This window comes from Vanellus vanellus (assembly GCF_965231255.1).
Source record: "Vanellus vanellus genome assembly, contig: HAP1_SCAFFOLD_248, whole genome shotgun sequence".
Classification (NCBI taxonomy): Eukaryota; Metazoa; Chordata; class Aves; order Charadriiformes; family Charadriidae; genus Vanellus; species Vanellus vanellus.
The window spans coordinates 195629-201628 of record NW_028128563.1 but is presented as its reverse complement, the minus strand read 5'-3'; positions in this window follow the sequence as shown (position 1 = coordinate 201628).

Below are 6000 nucleotides of genomic sequence, written 5' to 3'. Positions count from 1 at the left end.
CCCCTCCGCAGGGGATGGGGCTGTGGGCTTGACCACTCTGCTTGGTGAAGCACATCAAGGGCTTTCACAGGGGTCACGGAATCACAGAGTTTCAGAGTTGGAAGCGACCTCTAGAGATCATCTAGTCCAACTCCCCTGCTAAAGCAGGATTGCCTGGAGCACATTACTCAGGACTGCATCCAGGCGGGTCTTCAAAACCTCCAGAGTAGGGGACTCCACAACCTCCCTGGGCAGCCTGGGCCAGTGCTCTGTCACCCTCACTGTAAAGAAGTTTTTCCGTGTATTTGAACGGAACTTCCTGTGTATTAACTTGTGCCCATTGCCCCTCGTCCTGCCACTGGGAACCACTGAAAAGAGCCTGGCTCCATCCTCCTTCAACCCACCCTTTAGATAATTGTACGCCATAATAAGGTCTCCCCTCAGCCTTCTCTTCTCCAGGCTAAAGAGTCCCAGCTCTCTCAGCCTTTCCTCATAAGGGAGATGCTCCAACCTCTCAGTTATCTTAGTTGCTTTATGCTGGACTCTCTCCAGCAGTTCCCTGTCCCTCTTGAACTGGGGAGCCCAGAACGGGGGACAATATTCCAGTTGTGGCCCCACCAGGGCAGAGTAGAGGGGGAGAATGACCTCCCTCGACCTACTGGCCACACTCTTCCCTATGCAGCCCAGGATGCCATTGGCATTTTTGGCTACAAGGGCATATTGCTGGGCCATGGATAATTTACCATCTATCAGGACCCCCAGATCCTTCTCCTCAGAACTACTTTCCAGCAGGTCCACCCCTAACCTATACTGGTGCCTAGCATTCTTCCTCCCCAGGTGCAGGACCTTGCCCTTGCTCTCGTAGAACCTCATTAGGTTCTTCTCTGCCCAGCTCTCCAACCTGTCCAGGTCGCGCTGGATGGCAGCACAGCCCTCTGGGGTGTCAGCCACCCCACCCAGTTTGGTATCATCAGCAAACTTGCTGAGGATACACTTTGTCCCCTCATCCAGGTCATTGATAAATATATTAAACAAAATTGCACCGAGTATTGACCCCTGTTGGACACCACTGGTTACAGGCCTCCAGCTAGACTCTGTGCTGCTGATCACAACCCTCTGAGTTCTGTCCTGCAGCCAACTCTCAATCCACCTTGCTTTCACCTCATCTAGCCCATACTTCCTCAGCTTCCTAATGATGATGTTATGGGAGACAGTGTCAAAAGCCTTGCTGAAGTCAAGGTAGATGACATCTACGACTCTCCCCTCATCCAGCCAACCAGTTATAGAAAAGCTATCAGATTGGTCAAGCATGATTTACCCTTGGTAAATCCATGTTGACCACTTCCAATAACTTCCTGTTCCTCAACGTGTTTGGAGATGACAACGTGATGAACATACAGATGTCTATGGGACCTGATGAGATGTATCTCAGAGCCTTGAGGGAATGGGCTGATGTAGTCGGCAATCCACTCTCCATGATATTTGAAAATTCATGGCAGTCAGGTGAAGTCTCTGTGGAAAGGAAAACAGGGCACCCATTTTTAAAAAGGGTGGAGAAAAGGACCCTGGGAACTCCCAACCTGTCAGCCTCACCAATGTGCCTGGAAAGGTCATGGAACAGATCATCCTAGAAGCTATGCTAAGGCCCATGGAGGACAGGGAGGGGATGCAAGGCAGCCAGCATGGCTTCACCAAAGACAAGTCCTGCCTGACCAACTTCGTGACCTTCTATGCTGGAGTGACTAAATCAGTGGACAAGGGAGAGCTACAGATGTCTTCTCTGTGGGATTCTGTGGGGTCTTTGACACAGTCCTCCACAACACCCTTCTCTCTAAATTGGAGAGAGAAGGATTTGATGGATGGACTGTTCAGTGTCTGAGAAATTGTTTGGATAATGGCATCCAGAGGGTAGTGGTCAACAGCTCAATGTCCAGACAGAGATTTGTGACAAGTGGTGTCCCTCAGGGGTACTGTATTGAGACCAGTAAAGTATCTTCATCTTCACCAACATAGACAGTGGGAGTGAGTGCACCCTCAGCAAGTTAGCAGACAACACCAAGCTGAGTGGTGCGGTTGACATGCCTGAGGGACAGGATGCCATCCAGAGGGACCTGAACAAGCTGTAGAAATGGGCCCATGTGAACCTCATGAAGTTCAACAAGGCCAAGTGCAGTATCAGTGCAGGTTGGGGGATGAGGGAATTGAGAGTAAATCTGCCAAGAAGGTTTTGGGGGTACTGGTGGATGAACAGCCAGGCATGTGTACTTGCAGCCCACAAGGCAAACCGTATCCTGGGCTGCATCAAAAGAAGCATGGCCAGCAGGGTGAGGGAGGGGATTCTGCCCCTCTGCTCTGCTCTGGTTAGACCCCCCTGCAGTGCTGCCTCCAGTTCTGGAGCCCCCAACATAAGAAGGACATTGACTTGTTGGAACAGGCTCAGAGGAGGCCACGAAGATGATCAGAAGACTGGAGCCCCTCTGCTAATGAGGACAGGCTGGGAGAGTTGGGGTTGTTCAGCCTGCAGAAGAGAAGTCTCCAGGGAGACGTTGTTGTGGCCTTTCAGTACCTAAAGGGGCTTATGAGAAAGATGAGGACAAACACTTTGGTTCAGCCTGTTGTAATAATGGTTTTAAAGTAAAAGAGGGTAAATTTAGACTAGATATAAGGAAGAAATATTTTATGCTGAGTTTGGTGAAACACTGGCACGGGTTGCCCAGAGTGGTGGTAGATGCTCTGTCCCTGGAAACATTCGAGGTCAGGTTGGAAGGGGCTGTGAGCAACCTGATCCAGTTGAAGATGTCCCTGCTCGCTGCAGGGGGTTTGGGCTAGACGACCTTTCATGGTTCCTTCCAACACAAACTATTCCATGCTTCTCCAATTCTATGACAAGAAAATGATGAAAGCCCTAGAGGGCATGACTTGTTTGTTCAGCTTAGAGAAGAGGAGCCTGAGGGGTGACCTCATTGCTGTCTTCAGTTTCCTCATGATGGGGAATGCAGAGGGAGGTGCTGACCTCTTCTCTCGCGTCTGTTGATAGGATACAAGGGAGTGGCTTGAAGCTGTGTCAAGGAAAGTTCAGACTGGCTATTGGAAAAATGTTCTTCCCTAAGAGAGTGGTCAAGCACTGGAACAAGTTCCCCAGGGAAGTGACCATGACCCCAAGCGTGCCACTGTTCAACAAGCGATGTTACAATGCTCTTAGATACAGGCCTTAACTTGTAGGTTGCCCTGTGTGGAGTCAGGAGGTGGACTCGATGATCCTCATGGGTCCCTTCCAACTCAGGATGTTGTACGACTGTATGATGCCCATCCAGTTCCACCTTGTCTGTGAGTAAGAGTCCAAACGCAGCCAGCTCATCAGCTTTCTCTGCCAGAACCTGTCTCCAGCATCCTCTGCAAATCTCCTGGTCTGATTCTTTCCAGCCCCGCTGACCTTGCAGCAGATTTTGCGGTGCTTACGCTACCCATGTAACCCAGGACTGGTGACTACAAGGCTTCCTCCGAGGCAAGGCTCTCCGCACTCTACGCTCCCCTTAGCACAGAGCACACCTCCACCACCTCATCACCCTGCCTGCCTTCCTGAGGAACCATACCCATCCACGGCTGCCCTCCCACCGCTCAACCTGTCCCACCACAGCTCTGGAGGCAGGGCAGAGACAGATGCTGGTAAAGAGGAGGCGGCTGGATGTGGGATGTGGAGCTGGTCAGAGATGGTGACTCAGAGGAAAAGAGGGTGAGAAGCAGGTAAAGGTGACCCAAATTGAGGTGTTGATTGTGAGGTCACTTCTTTTACAGGACCCTGACTGGCCAGCAGCTGGGAGGAGCCATTTTGAGGGAAAGCAGCACATCACGGAGCCGCCTATCCCAACAGAGAAAAAACAGGGGCAGAGTAAAATTCGGGGCAGAGGGGAGGGACTCTTGACTGCTCATGCAACCATCAACTCCAGGTGAGCTTTGCCTTTTCTGAAAACACACCCGTGTGACACAGGCAATAAATATCAAAGTCTTTTCTGTAGCCTGTCCTTGCTGTCACTTCCTAACGGCTGTGTCAAGGCCACTGCCAGTGCACTGTCCCACCACTGGCCCAGCCCTGCTGCCCCAAATGTGGTCCCATGGCCCTGCTGCACAGGAACTGCAGAGGGTAAGTTCATTCAGGGGTGGAGAGATGTACCCCTGGCACAGTCCCCTGACAGCCCTCAGTGCTCTTTCCATATCAGCCTTCCTGATTGGGCAGCCTCCCCCAGTGCCCTAGTCACACAGAAGCTGCCCCGAGCTCATTCTCTTTCTCACATCTTATTTCTGACACACGTGTGGTGCCCCGTTCTTCTCCAGGGACATCCAGAGAGGGTTCCTCCCCACAGAGTTTTTTCCCCAGCTGACCAGGTCCGTGCTACCTGGGCAGACATTCCTGGTTCCCTCCTGGGGCTCCCTGCAAGGCCTCAAGCTGGTGGTGCCGCTTTGCAGAGCAAGGCGGTTGTAGAGCCCTTGGGCCACAGGGTGACCCCACACTGGCTGGGCTGGTCAGGCTGGGGAGCGGACACTTCCCATGGGGCTGTGGAATATCACAGGACATTCCAACTCTCTCTGGGAGTGTTCAGGGTTGTCACAGGGTCCAGTCCATGGCTTCTTTTGAAGGGGACATGAATTACTCCCCAGTCTCCCTCATGCCTGCTGTGTCCCCGCTGCTTATCCTGACATTGCAGAGCCCTCATTAGACCTTACTGGCCTGTCCTTCCTTTGCTTTTACCTTATTGTGAAACTCCACCCACTGTGCACCGAAGAGAAGGCACATGGTGTCTCTGGAGACTTCATGTGCTCTCCTGGTGGCTCCTGATACTTCCCTGAAGGACAGGAGTCTGTTAGTAGCCCTTCCACATGTGAGACAGCCCCCAGCAGGTGCCTCTTGACCGTTCAGGATCTCCAGTGGCACTGGGCACTCACAGGTCAAGGCTCAGTCCTGTCCTCATTCCGTTATACAACACCCCATACTCTCATCCCCCAAGTCCATTCAGCACCCAAGCACATCACCAAGGCCTTTTAGCCTGCAGCTCCCTGAGTGTATTGTGTGCTCCACTTTGGGGAAAAAAAGCCAAAGCTTCACACACAGTACTGGTGAAAACCCCTTTTATTACAAAGATGCCACAAAGGAAGCCACTATCAGTGTGGTGATAGACTCAATTGCAGGTCTCTGGGTAAGACAGACTGGGTTCATCCTCTGAAGAAGTGGGACAAAAGCAACTATTTGTGGACAGACAGGTTTATTACTGACACAATGACCACAAGAAAAAAAATGCCTGAGATACATATAAAGTCACTGGTGAAGAGAGGTGGGCAACTCATTGTTGCTGAAGTATACTGGTAGAATCAGTTTCTTCAGGGCATCCTTGATCTCCTGGTTCCTCATGCTGTAGATGAGGGGGTTCACTGATGGAGGAACGACTGAGTACATGACTGCCACCACCAGATCTAGAACCGGGGAGGACACGGAAGGGGGCTTCAGGTAGGCAAATATGCCAGTGCTGACAAATACGGAGACCACGTCCAGGTGAGGGAGGCACGTGGAAAAGGCTTTGTGCCGTCCCTGCTCCGAGGGGATCCTCAGCACGGCCCTCAAGATCTGCACATAGGACAGCACAATGAAAACAAAACACCCAAAGACTAAAAAGGCAGTAAGCACTAGAAGGCCAACTTCTGTGAGGTGGGCATCTGAGCAGGAGAGCTTGAGGATGTGGGGGATTTCACAGAAGAACTGGTCCAGGGCATTGCCCTGGCAGAGGGGCAGTGAAAATGTATTGGCCGTGTGCAGCACAGCATAGAGAAACCCACTGCCCCAGACAGCTGCTGCCATGCGGACACAAGCTCTGCTGCCCAGGAGGGTCCCGTATTGCAGGGGTTGGCAGATGGCAATGTAGCGGTCATAGGCCATGACAATGAGGAGAGAAAACTCTGCTCCAAGCAAGAAGAGAAGCATAAAGACCTGTGCAGCACATCCTGCATAGGAGATGGCCCTGGTGTCCCACA